The sequence below is a fragment of the Crinia signifera genome, chromosome 3 (assembly GCF_055691185.1).
Source record: "Crinia signifera chromosome 3, ASM5569118v1, whole genome shotgun sequence".
NCBI classification, from domain to species: domain Eukaryota; kingdom Metazoa; phylum Chordata; class Amphibia; order Anura; family Myobatrachidae; genus Crinia; species Crinia signifera.
In genome coordinates, this window is record NC_139219.1 from 23,645,378 (window position 1) to 23,659,822 (window position 14,445).

General features: G+C 45.2%; 1 long non-coding RNA gene across 1 annotated transcript; it reads right to left on the minus strand.

Moving 5' to 3' along the window:
- Positions 1-844: 844 nt before the first annotated feature.
- LOC146062453 (uncharacterized) lies at positions 845-13,963 on the minus strand. The gene is made up of 4 exons (XR_014471325.1): positions 13,832-13,963; positions 11,862-12,091; positions 2,303-2,578; positions 845-1,238 (listed from the first exon to the last, which is right to left on the minus strand). It is a non-coding gene; the product is annotated as an uncharacterized LOC146062453 (long non-coding RNA).
- Between the last annotated feature and the right edge of the window lie 482 nt (positions 13,964-14,445).

Here is a 14,445-nt window from a genome sequence, read left to right on the forward strand (position 1 = left end):
ATCCCTTGGGCGCCTTATCACATAGCTGAGCAATCCCACTGCTGAGAGTCATTAATATGTAAGCTGCATAAATCGCCCACTGCTTCTCGGCTGGTCAGCGCCAGATTATATCTGGTCAGAAGGTTCCACTCCTTTGCAGCTCCGCAGTGCAGGTATTGCATTGCTGCACGAATCGCCCACTGCTCCTCGGCTGGTGGTAAACACGATCAAGCCAGATAGGGGTCTTTCTGGGGCCTAGTTTTTCAAACTGTCATCCTGTCTGCCGCTGCAGGGCCACTCCTAGATGAGCCACGTGTTTGTGCCGCACACTAGTGTGGCTTAGCATAGTTATCCAGCTTCCTCGGTGCAACCTTTTGCCCTAAAAACAATATTGTGAGGTGTGAGGTGTTCAGAATAGACTGGAAATGAGTGGAAATGAATGTTATTTATGTTAATAATAGTTTTTATGCTTTAAAAAAAAAAATCAAAACCCAAAACGTTTAGGGGGTGTTTAAGCAAAACCCATTAGAACATGGGCCCTTATTCTGATCGGTGCGGATATTCCCGAATTCTTACGGTGCGGTCCGCACGCCACGCTGTGCGGCGGCGTGCGGGCATCGTCCGTAGAAACGCCCACGTGTCCTCCGCATTCGGACGGACTCACTCTTTAAGAACAGGGCGTGTGTACGGACGACATACAAACCGTGCGTGTGCGGTGGAAACGTATAGATTCTTGCACGGTCTTCCCGCACAAGCACGGTCTTACCGCGTCAGAACGTACAGGAAGCTGTCCGTACGCCCCGATGCGGAGTATTTACGCACAATCCAACACTTTTGTACTGAGTACACACAGCGATCACATGACCCACTTAGGCTATTAGGCAACCTCCTGAAAAAGGGATTGTTAGCAATTTCAATCAATTAAATGCTCATCTATACTGACCCACATTCCTACTACATTCATGACACACATTAACCCTTACAGCATGTGACCCTAACATACATCTAGATACACTATGTACATTTTGCTTATTTTAAAGATTTTAAACAAGTTACACATATACTTTAGCATGTTAGAAAAAAACACTGACAACTTTCAACTTTAAAGAACGATTTATTAATACAGAACGGTAAAAAAAAACAAAAACATCAAATTTCCCCATCAATTATTTCGTCCATTAGGACCAACATTTCCCTCATCAGGCCTCTGACTCTAAGGAGGGCCCCACGGCGACCCTCCTCTGCTTGGGCAGGCTCATCTGTGGAGGAAATTAAAAATGAAAAATGACTAATGATATTCATGCATACATTTAACATAGTCAAACCTACATTTTAAACATGCATTCTGAGAGGTGTGTGTGTATATATATATATATATATATATATATATATATATATATATCTATCTATATATAACTATATATATATACACACATATCTACCTATATATATGAGACATACACCTATACATACATGCATACATACTACATGGAAAGCCTGATTTTGGCCCTCTACCCTTTACTCTGTAGAACACCTCACAGTCATACTGCTCCTTCTCAATCCAAACCCACCCATGACTAAGCTCTGAGAAGCATGCCACGCGCTGCACCAATCACAATTCTGCAAACAAAGTTCAGTGTCGGTTATATGATGGAACCTGGCAGGGGAGTTACACAACTCTCCGGAATGCTCAGTACATTTGTGCAATCAAGCATGGCTTGGCTGCTGATGGTCTGCTCCAGAAATCATTGTCAGAATGCCAGTTAGGGGAAGCTGCAGCACTAACCCACTCCCATGCTCAAAAGCATTACTAAGACCAAATACACACACAATTATGGTGAAAAACATACATGCAGACCGCAGGGGGTGGTTAGCTAGAGGAGGGCCCAGGGGCACTCACCACTTGTTACTCTAGTCTAAGCCACGCCTGGCCATACTCCATTTATGCCATACTGAATCTAGTTTACAAAGATCATTCACCAGTAAACTCTACTCACCTATATGAGCCTACAGATTGTATGCAACCAGCAGGGACATGTAACCCTTACATGAGCAAGTCATCACTTTCTTCCTGGATACAGATTAACTACACAGGTTCAGTGGCACTTCAATTCGACCTGAAAGCCATCCGCACAACCTGTGTCATTAATATGTGTCCAGGATGAAAGGGATGGTTTGGGCACCCTATCTAACCCCAAAGTGTGTCTGTTGCTACCCAATTTGTTGTTTGCCTTTATGGTATTTTCAAACACATTTGAATCAACAGTGCTACATATCAAATAGTGGATGACAAAAGGAATAACGAATCTTTATGTATACATACCACTTTCGTCCGCCTGCTCCACCTCACAGGCCTCCTCATCCTCCCCCTCTTCCTGGGCCTCCTCGGCCGGCACGACCTCCTCCTCGGCTGCCACCTCTGCCTCCACTGGCCACTCAGCCTCCTCCACTCCATCACTTTCCTCTGCCACCCCTTCTTCATTCTCTTCCTCCTCACCCATCGCTGGCTCCGCCTCCTCCTGGGCCTGGGGCGCCTCTGCCTCCTCCTGGGCCTGGCCCGCCTCTGCCTCCTCCCGGGCCTGCCTTGCTCGTGCACGTGCTGTGTTTGTGAAAAATTAAAAAAGGGCAAATTAGTGGTAATTTGTAATAAGCCTTATCAACCTATAAATGCAAAGGTTAGAGGTACTGATACTTGTACATGCAAACAGCTCCTCAGTGGCCTTTACAAAACACAGCCTGTAACATGGCAGGTATGCTGTGACATTTGGGCCATTGTAAGCATCACAAGCATTAATCCTCCCCAATAACATATTTTATGACCATTACAGGGTGTCAATCAGGAAGTAGCACTCATATATTGTATGCCATGTTTAACTCATGATCAGGCTGCTGACCTTAGTGGATTAAATAATGTCAGGTAAGCAATCATGTACAAATCCACATTTACTGTTGAAATACTCACATCTAGCAATGCTGGCCCTTATGGATTGAAGCCTCTCTGGCTCCCTGCGCCGGAGGTCGGACCACCGCCGCTCAAGCTGAGCGATGGTCCGCCGCACATGGGTGCGGGCGTATATCCGCCGGCGGGCCACCGCATAGGCAGAACGTTTCTGCCTATTCATTATGAATGGGCCCGCACGACCCAGCCTGGTCTCCATAACGGAGACCAGTGTCCTCAGCTCGGCTGCAGAAAAGGGTGCTGCTCTGCCATAAGCCGCCATCTTAGCAATGGCACAAATCAAACAATCATGTGCTGTCATTGGTTGATCAGAGTGATATTTGGTATTAACTTTATTGTTCATTTGTACACTAACAGCGTGTATGCGCCCGAACAGACGGCTAACCCATTGCATTGCACACCCATCCTAAACAGTGTAAAATAAGATGGAAACACATTATATCTAATCTATAACATTCACCAAACATGGGTCTAAGCAACTGGTGAAATAGTGTGCATCTCTAGACACTTACACCTAACTCCACATGCTGCCATGTGTACACTTACCTTCTACTGGCCCCTACTACAGAGGTGGAATGAAAAGTAGCTAGCATCTAACCTGAATGTGGAGTGCTTTCACATGTGATTTGGATGCTAGCACTGATTACTTGTGGCTAAGTGGTGGACTGGATTGACATACAGTATGGAATGAGTAGTGTCAGTTGTACTACATAGCAAACAAGTGCACAGTACAGAAGTACATTCAAATATACATTGCATGTCTGACCTCAGTTGTATTTGGTCATTGGTGTTGGAATCTGCATTTAGCAAATAAATCAGACTTACTGAGTTTGCCATGTTTTTGGGAAATATTTTTCAACACCAAGGGGCGGGACGTATGCGCCGCACGGTTGACGCTGGCATATGGGACGCGGCCGTACGGAACACAGGTTGCAGCTGATTAACGCCAATTACAGAAATAGTATTTAAAGTTGTCCTAGAAAGGCAAACAGTTGTTGCAAACATGCCAGGCTCAGAGTCAGAAAGAGACCAGGTGGTGCAGAATCTCTTGGCACGCATGGAGGCCAACGCCACCTATGTGCCCCTCAACCCAGACCACCCAGATGGCCCATCCACATCAGCCCAATCAGCAGCAGGGCCATCCTCAGCATCAGCAGAATCATTGGGAACACAGCAGGTGGCTTCCCAACAGAGTAGCCAGGCCAGCACTTCAGGTACAGCAACCAGTGGCCGTGGCAGTGCCCGTGGCCGTGCCCGTGGCCGCAGTGGGGCAACAGAGGAACCAACCACAAGAAACATGGCATATGAACCGCGGGAGCTTGACATCCTGGTGACCCGGGCACGTGATTTAATTGAGTGCCCAGCGGTGAAGTTGACACAAACAAGGAGATGGAAGATCTGGGAGGAGATAACGGCGGAGATTAATGCAGTGGCTCCACAAGTTCGTCAGACGGAGCACGTTAAGAAGAGGCAAGTACATGTGTGTTACATTTGAGTAGGACAAGTCCAGTAATGTTAACATTCAATATTAGATGGAGTTGGTCAATGGGTGTTCACGTTGCTTGGAGGCACAGACATGTTGGCCATGACATTGAATTGATAGTTATTGGAGGGTGACTGTTTTTGTATCTTCTAAGGGTTGGTTTGAAAAATGAATATAATGTAAGTTTGGTGTCAATAGTCACATGTTGTATTATGTTTCAGATTGCAATGGGTGCTACAGCAAACATGAGTAGTTACATGTATTAATATGTACACTTTGATTGCAGGTGGCACGACTTCAAAGGCAACCTCAAGAAGAAATTGACCCAGCGGTGGGAACACAGCCACACCTCTGGGGCTGGCCCCATGCCATCCAAGCTGGAGCTCACCCCCCTGGAAGAGATGGCCCAGTGCTGTATAGCAGTGGAGGAGATCCGGGGGGTGAGCACTATAGACAGCGAGTCCCCAGCGGAAGTGATGGCTTCTACACTTGAAGGTAATTATTTGCCAGGCCATAAGTAGATGTTTAACATTTGGCACGGAATGTGTGGTAATTGGTAATTTCTCGTTCAACAGCATCCCCACCGCTTGGGCCAGATTCTCTTGAGGAGGCCGTGGAGTCTGTGCCACCTGGCCCCAGTAGCAGGCCCGTGCAGCAGCCGCCGGGATTGTCCGCGGCTGAATTGTCCATGTGGGGCCGTGTGCTGGATAGTATTGTGCAGCAGGGAGAGTCTGCATTCGAGCGGGTGCGTAGGGCCGAGGAGGTGCTGCAGGGTTTGACCACCAGCCAGCAGAGTATTGCTGAGAGCCTGCAGGCTATGAGTGCCAGCCAGCAAGCGATGAGTACCAGCCATGAAGCTATTGCTGCTAGCCTGCAGGTGCTGGCTGATCAAGCCCTGCGGCAAAATGACCTCCTCCTCCGCCATAATGAACTTATGGTGGAGCTAGTTACAAGCAATAGGGCCCTAATGTCACCCGCTTCGGGTGCATTACCAACACCATCACTCCCTGCTGCCAGAGGGGGAAGAACATCCACCCCCTCACCAGCATGTGCTCCACATGAGGCACCATCTGACTCTGGCCGTGGACGAGGCCGAAGACCTGCTGCACGTGGCAAGGAGCCTGCCAGGGGCAAACGTGCTCGCAAATGAACTTGTGTCCCCATTAATCTCCACCGTTATGTCTTCCCAAATCTTCCATTGAGCTGTGTGTGTCAGCATCCTGTGTCAACATCCGTGCCCAGGGTCACCACATTTCCCTGCGGTTCAAATGTCATGTTTGGTTCCTGTGTTGCCCTGTTTCGGCTACCATTACTGTGTGCTGTACTTGAAGTGTTGGTGCTGTACTTTTGTTGTGAAGCCACCTGATGTGTTCCTAATGATTCTGCTGTGGCTATTTCTTCTATATTATTTCTTTTTTGGCCTGTTATGGTCCCATTTGTTTTGTGTTGTTTTTTACATTTTTACCAAAGTGTCTTTAATAAATATTATTTTGGCCCCACAAATGTCTGTATTAATTGATACATGCAGAAGTGCCATGTGTATTAGTATTAATAATATTAAGCTGTGTTCATTATTTGCAGTGTAAAAGTGTGTGACAAGTGCAGCATGTAATGTTCCCTTTAAGCTGCAATGCTTCCAATTGTAGCAGTGAGAAGCGTGTAATTAACAAGTAATGGGTAAAGTATGTGATTGTATTGTGTTCAGGTGACATTGGTTGAGGTGCGTCCGTCCTCATTAGGCGTTCCGATTGCCTAGCGCATGACCGAGTGGTGTCCGCAAAGCAATAGTAGCCTTTTGGACACCGCACATTTCTACCCTTTTCGTTCGCGTGCATTCGGCGTGCTGTCCGAATGCACGCCTACCATAATATGTGTACTCCCCCGTGTCCGCCCATGTTTCCGCCCAGTTTAGCCCACTTTGAAACTACGCCCCTGTGTCATTCCGCATGACGCCCATAACACACCCATATTGGCCGAATGATTGCGGTGCACATTTCTGTACGGTATTATTGAGAACAAGTACGGAGACCATGCGTGGCACATGCGCGTCGCGTTCTCCACGCATGCGCAGACGGCTAAAAAACGCCATCCGAAAGAATTCCAAAAAGTACGCACCGATCAGAATAAGGGCCATAAAGCTGAAGGTAATCAGAACCCAAAACGTGAAAAGTGGCCGATGCACATCCCTACTGGAAACACATATCAGAAGAGCACAGGTGCTGCTGGTTATTTATTTATTTCCAGCTATTTACATATACATATTCCGCAGCGCTTTAAAGAGTATAGTTGAACATTCACATCAGTCCCTGCCACAGTGGAGCTTACAATCTATATTCCCTACCACACATATACACGCACAGACATTCTAGGGTTAATTTTTGTTGGGAGCCGATTGATTTACCAGTATATTTTTGGATTGTGGGAGGAAAATGGGAGTACCCGGAGGAAACCCACCAAAGCACAGGAAGCATATACAAACTCTGCACAGTTAAGGCCATGGGCCTTATTCTAGTTCACTCTTTCTGACAAAATCCTTCTTAGATGGACAAAACCATGTGCACTGCGCTTGGGTGGGGTTTTACTTCAAAGTGAGATCTATATTGCAGTGTAAAAATAAAGCAGCCAGTATTTACCCTGCACAGGAACACAATAACACCCAAATCTAATTTTCTCTGCACATTTTACATCTGCCCCCCTGCAATGCACATGGCTTTGTCCATCTAAGAAGGATTTTGTCAGAAAGAGTGAACTAGAATAAGGCCCCATGGTTTTAATTGAACCCATGATTTCAGCGCTGTCAGCGCAGTAATGCTAACATTTACACAGTCCGTGCTGCTACTGCTCCAAAATCTGGTCTGGATTCTCCACATTATCAAATCATCCAATCATCAAATCCACACCACTGCCTCCCTTGGTTGCACTGCTTGGCAGAGCCATAACTAGGGTTGATTGCAACCAGGGCAAATTTAAAAAAAATGGTGCCTTTTAAAAACGTTACTATTTTTTTTTTTTTATTCACACTCATTTCTTATATAACACACACTAGAACACATATGTACCTAGTCTGATGCAACATTAAGCTGAAAAACACTAAATTGCAACAGCCATTGGGCCAGATGCACTAAGCTTCCAAAAGTGATAACGTGGTAAAATTCAAAACAACCAACCAATCAGCTCCTGCCTGACATTTTCAAACACAGTCTGTGACATGGCAGGTAGGAGCTGATTGGCTGGCTGTTTATCATTATCCATTTTATCAGTTTTTGAAGCTTAGTGTATCTGGCCCTTAATCATCTTGGAGGAGAGCTTTGTGCTGCCTCCTCTAACTGGCGGGTGACACATAGACCCCTTATTATAGCAGGCCCCTGTGCAAAGCACCAGATGTTCTGCCACTGACCGCTATCACTCTGATACAGTGTTCCTTACTGTGCTTATATCCTATATACCTATTTTTAGTTTTTGTGGCACTCACTTATCTCCCCACCAACCCTCATAGTCTGTGTATCAATTATATCTTTGTCTGTCACCTGTCCAGTACATCAATGAAGCCCAGTTCTATGCTGATCATTTTTGGTACGTACTAGGAGGCCTTGTCTTACAGGGTATCAACCAAAAGTCAACAAAGTCCAAACTTTCTTGTGGGGATTCCTGATGAACAAACATTCCTCTCGAACTGGGTGGGCAAGTGAGTTCCATGCAGCTCCGACTCTACGGAACTCACTCCCCCCGCACAGTTCGAGAGGCCCCCCACTCTAGAATCCTTCAAAAACAAACTCAAGACTTTCCTGTTTATGAAAAACTTTTCTGTACTTCATTGTTCCTGTACTGTATTACATTCATTCTATCCGTTAAGTGCCATGCCCACATTCTCCCATTGTGGGGGCATGCTAAGTACTTTTATGAGCTGCCGGTATGCCCCCTTCCGCTCTCCCCCGGTGCGAGGCGCATGCCTCTTTCCTAAGGTCTAAGTAACCTTTACACGCCAGCTGAAATAACAATGTCTTTATCTTAATAGTTTTTTTGCCCCAGCCAGCGAAACGCACATTCATTTCTTGCAAGCTGCTAATTTATTAATTAAGGTCAGACATGGTAGCAGCTAAAGTGCTGATAAAAAGAATATCAATACATCTTCCCTACTGTCATCTGACGGAAGGCCCCTTTGCTGGTGAGCTCAGTTAATGAACCATTTTCTCCACTCCAACAATAAACCCAAGAGGTTTTAATCATCCAGCGCAAAGAAAAGTTCAGTAAAAAATGTTAAAAGGCTGATTCAGATCTTTTTACAATAGTCTACTGTTTCTTTTCCTGGAATCAGTCCAGAGTTGCGGAGATAGATTACTCAGAGGATGACAGGAGAAGAGGACTTTGGGGGATCATTTTCGATCCGTCAATGAGGGGCACGACTTACAGTCAGATAACAGCACTACACGGATAGGATAAATTGAAATGACTTAACCTGGCAGAAGCCTTTTATCCCTGCAAGAGTTATCCGAGTCATTAACACGATAAATTAGCAGCACATACTGCGTAAATTATTATATAAAAAAAAAAAAAGAGCAATATGTTTGACTGAAATATAGACAGGCTGTATAGGGTTTGGTTACATTTGTATTTTAAGGAGCATCAAGAACATACTTGCCTACTATGTGGGCTTATGTAGGAGGTGCCGCATTGGGGGCGTGGCCAAAGCAAGTGTATCAGATATAGCACAGTAGAGGGGCGTGACCAGGCCCGGAATGGCCATCTGGTACTTCTGGCAAATGTGGGGCGTGGCCAGAGGGGCCAATTTCTTCTTGTATGTGGAGGCTCCACCTCCCGATTGGCGCACAGTGAGAGCCGCTGGACTCGCTTTGGGTCTGGCGGCTATCTCTGTGCGCCGTTGTGGTCCAGGAGAGAGGGGCCATAAGATGCCGCTATTCCCCCTCTCTCTTGCAAGCCGGGAGATTTGCCAGGGCATTTGATCCCTTAGATTCCACCATAGTGTAGGGTTGCGGTAGTTTAGCAGCAATGCAGAGGCCTTGCCCACCTTCGCTGGTAGGCCTGGGAGGCGGCCCCTATTTTTGGGAGCTTTCCGGCCATTCTGGGAGGGTAGGTAAGTATGATCCAGACATACAACTGTTTGGGCCATGTATCTTTAATAAACAAACATAAAGAGCCAATGTAATCTTCACACATCATCTGGTCTACCATAAGTAACTATCTGATGAATTAATCTGGCCTAGCAAACTGTAGATTTAAGCCCCATACACACTAGATGACTTCTTAAAAGATATCGCTCATTTTTGTCCTTCTGAGTGTTATATAAAAAAAAAAAATTGTTTAGTGTGAATGTTTAATATCAGTATAGATGCATGCTCGTTAACGAAACCCCCATCCCTGTTGCCTGTGTTGTAGCTCAATACGGACTATATCGTCAACAAGGCATGCAGCAGATAGGGGCGGGTCCTGGTGGCCCCTCCCATTAATTATAAAGTTTTTTACCTACCTGCTCATTAACAGGGGTTTCTTAATCATTGCCAGGGGTTTCATACTCATTGCAGGGGTTTGTTGTTCATTGACAGGGGTTTTATGTTCGGTGCCAGGGTATTAAATGCTTATTGCCAGGGGTTTACATGCTTGCTGCCAGGGGGTTCCATGCTCACAGTGTGCCAGGGTTTCCAGGTTATGGCACTTTCAGGTAGCACTGTATGCGCTGTGCTCCCCCAACATTAGGACCTCTAGCATCTGTCTCCTCTGAGGCAGCGGCCATTTTTGGAGGGAGTTTTAGCAGATTTCATGCCATTGGCCAGGTCCGCTTGGGCTATGTTGCCCTAGTTACGCCACTGTTCCTGCGGCAGACACATGAAGAGAAAGATAACTACATGGAATCCACAGTCCCTTCAGAGGGGAGGGGCCTAATTATGTCAATCTACTCTAATTGCTTTATTTAGCCACACCCCTATGAGGGGTGGGGCCTTTCAGCTGCGAAACTCTGAAGGTATTCATTTGCGGAACTTTGAGCTGATAGTTTTACTTTTGCTAAACAGAGATTTCCTGTCAGAAACCTGCAATGCCACAGATCTGTCTCTGCGTTTGAGTTTAATACAGCGGAACGAGGCAGCGCAAGGGTTCATATGGGTGGCGGACAAACTGAATGTTTTGTGCTGGTAAATGACCCTTAGTGACAGTGACTGTACCCAACATTTTCACAATCTGCTGCATTCAGGCAACATGCCACAAAGGGTTGTAAATTGAAGTGTAATTTCCGCTTGGTAATTATAACACTGAATCAATGGAGAACCGACATGGACGTGTCGGTAGATTATATCTGTGAATAATGTCTGTTCTATCTTGGTGCCATTGATATGTGTCAGTCACTGTCATTGTCTGTGTAAATGCTAGTGTATAGTTTGTATTAAATGCATACTTGCCTACTTTTTGATATGCTGCTTTGCTTAGACAGTGACTATACAGCCGGGCCGCTCTTTCTGCCCGGGTGTCATTTCTTTAAATTGTGTGCATCTGGTGTCACCCCCCCCCCCCCTGGCAAGAAGCAATTCCCTCCCCCTTGGCAATGTGCAATTCCCTCCCCCCCTTTGCAATGAGCATTTTCACTCCCCTCTGACAACGAGCAATCCCCCCTCCCCCCGCAACAAGCAAATTCACTCCCCTTTTGCAATGAGCATTTAACTCCCCCTTTGCCTATGAACAATCCACTCCCTATTGGCAACAAGCATGTATTCCCCCTTAGCAACAAGCAATTCCCCCCTCCCTCCCCTTTGCAATATGCATTTAACAATTCCCTCTTGGTAACAAGCATGTAGTCCCCCTTGGCAATGAGCATGAAGAACCCTTGGCATCGAGCATGAAGCCCCTGGCATCGAGCATTAAGCCCCTGGCATCAAGCAAGAACCCCCTAGCAATGAGCATGTAGGTAAGTGGCACTTATGTGTCAAATATGTAATGGGCATTACGGTTTGTTATATAGAATGTAATGGGCATCATGATATGTGGCACAATGTGTAATGGACGTTATGCTGTGTGGCCTTATGTGAAATGGGCATTACAGGGTGCGGTCTAATATGTAATACCACACCCCTTTTTGTGGTGACACGCCTCCTTTGGACCTTTGCTGGGCTAAGTTCCAACCTCTTCAATATTTGGATCTGGGACCACCCATTACCATATTTCTAGTTTTGTCTATGCAGACCAGGCCAAACTGCGGCTCTCCAGCTGTTGTGAAACTGAACATCCCAGCATGCACTACCACAGTGTTGGTAGGGATTGCTAAAAGTGTGGCTGGGCATACTGGGATGTGTAGTTTTGCAACAGCTGGAGAGTCACAGATTGGCCAGGCCTGCATAATAGCATTAAGCAAAATCATTAGGGACACCAGTTTAAACAAATGTGTTATATAACATTTACCATACTAACAAACATTCTTACCATAAAGTCACTCACCACTGGCATCAGCAGCAGCTGGCTATGGATTAGTGCACATCAGCATAGATAAGGAGACCCTGTTTATGATCATGTGCTGCCATGTCTCTCTCTGTGCTCTCAAGGGGTTCCCACCAGGGGGATAATGAGAGACGTCAGCAGGGACATCTGATCAGTTACAGCCAATCACAATGATAACAGCAAACCACTGTTCTTGCACAGAAGCTCCTTATTCGCACCCCTGGCAGAATCTGAAAAGTAAGAGATTAGGATTACAAGGCAGAACAGCGGGAGGTTTCTATGTAGAAAAATATATATTACGCTTCTTATGGCGCTACTCTATGGAATCGTGTAAATAATGAATATACTCTCCTCTATCTCCTATGTCTGGGTCCCAATCACTTTAACTCACTTTAACATAGGGTTATTGAATCATATCGACGTATCTTTAGGCAGGGAACAGCATCATACCTGATCTCACGTAGGGCCTTATTTTGGTTCATTCTTTCTGACAAAATCCTTCTTAGATGGGCAAAACCATGTTCACTGCAGGTGGGGCAGATGTAACATGTGCAGAGAGAATTAGATTTGGGTGGGGTTTTACTTCAAAGTGAGATCTATATTGCAGTGTAAAAATAAAGCAGTCAGTATTTTCCCTGCACAGAAACAAAATTACTCACCCAAATCTAATTCTCTCTGCACATGTTACATCTGCCCCCCCTGCAGTGCACATGGTTTTGTCCATCTAAGAAGGATTTTGTCAGAAAGAATGAACCAAAATAAGGCCCGTAGTCAGATGCTTTGTGACTCATATAAAGGTTTCTTTTTCCTCTTTTTTGTGTATTGATGTGCTTGTGAATCCACAGGTAATCAGTCAGAGATTGCACGAAACCAAGAAAAATGATCCCATATGTGTAGTATAGTCAGAAAATAGTGTTATAAAACACAGGTTGTAATACCAAAATGATATTCCATACCCCACTCACTTCAAAAATAGATTATTTAATTCACATTAAGGTATCTTTTGTGTAAACAGGTCATACCAGTACTCATATTGTATTAAGCTTCCTGTTAAAATCCTCAATCTCTATATGGCCAACATGTTTCAAAACAACGCATGTTTCTTCCTCAGGCTTGGCCACAATACACAAGAAGGGAGGAAATAGAAACCTTTATATATATCACAAAGCATCTGCCATAAACCATCAATGATTCAGAATCGTATATGGTCTATGACAAACCCTAGTAACTGTTAAACGCTGGAGGCGTAGGAATGCAGGTGACCCAGAGGTGTCACAAACATTTTTGGCTCCTCCTCAGTGTCAGTGAGGCCGACATTCTCAATAGAGGTTCATGAATCACACGGGGAAGCTCAACATCTCAGGGAATGATGGGCATGCCACAGAATGATAAAAATGGGGTCGGGCCATGAGGTCACACCCCCTTCCCACAAGGACTCCTTATCGGCCATGCTAGCGATTGGGAAGGAGGTGGTGATGGAGGGGATGTAGTATTTTCTATTATTATACTACAATTTTCACCTCTGCGTTGTTCCTGAGGTTACGCATGACTTCTTCGTATATAAATAAGTGATTCACCGTGGATACCTCATTGACTGATTTTGGTTAAGTATGAAGGGAGAAAAAGAGATCGCCACCAAAAATCACCTTCCAGAAATAATATATACTGTATGATGATAAATGCAGGTGCTAAGCAACACTACTTTGGGAAAAGGCAGTATCCGCTGCAGAGAGCTAACCAGGCCTTGTATATGTAAGTGTCGTACATGAAATTATTAACCTTTTTTCTCTTTCGGCCCATTGGTAGATGACATTATGTTCCCTGCACAGCAATTATATTCTCTAAAGCTTAAATCAACAGCAATTCTGATCCAGTTGGGAAAGCTCCACTACAGGCCTAGATTTTATTCTGTAGAAGGTGAGGCCCTGACGGGGAGGTTTAGCGACATGCAGACAGATAATTATCAGTACCTTATTCACTGCATCGCTTCTCAGCAGTGTGATGTGATCAGCACAGTACCTGGAGGCTGATGGGATTTCCTCACTCACCGCTCTCTTTAACCATTTTTTTTTTTTAATTTGAAACCATTCAGCGTTTACCTTGAAATCAAATTGAGGATCCAGTTATATAAAAACAACAAACAAAATACCAGCCTAGGGTGGGTTACCCAGTGATGGTCACCATCAATGTTACCAATGATAGATAACATCACTGATTTACAATCATCTGCATGGGAAAACAATTGGATAGTGCTGCACTCGGCTCCTTTGCGGTTGTGTGTGAATAATGATCAACAATGCAGTGTAATGGGTAAAACAAGGTTTACTTAATAAAACAACAAACAATTGTGCATAAATGATACAATTCAGTGATGCAATTTGGTTGTACAATTGGATTGGGTACAATTAAATTGGATACAAGGTTTACTTAATGAACAATACACATACACAATACACAAGGTTTACTTAATGAATTGGGTACTTGTGGACATGGGCGGATTGGCCCACCGGGAAACCGGGCTATTTCCCGGTGGGCCGGCCCATTTCAGCCATGTAGCGGCCGCTCATCCCCCCTGGCTGGGCCG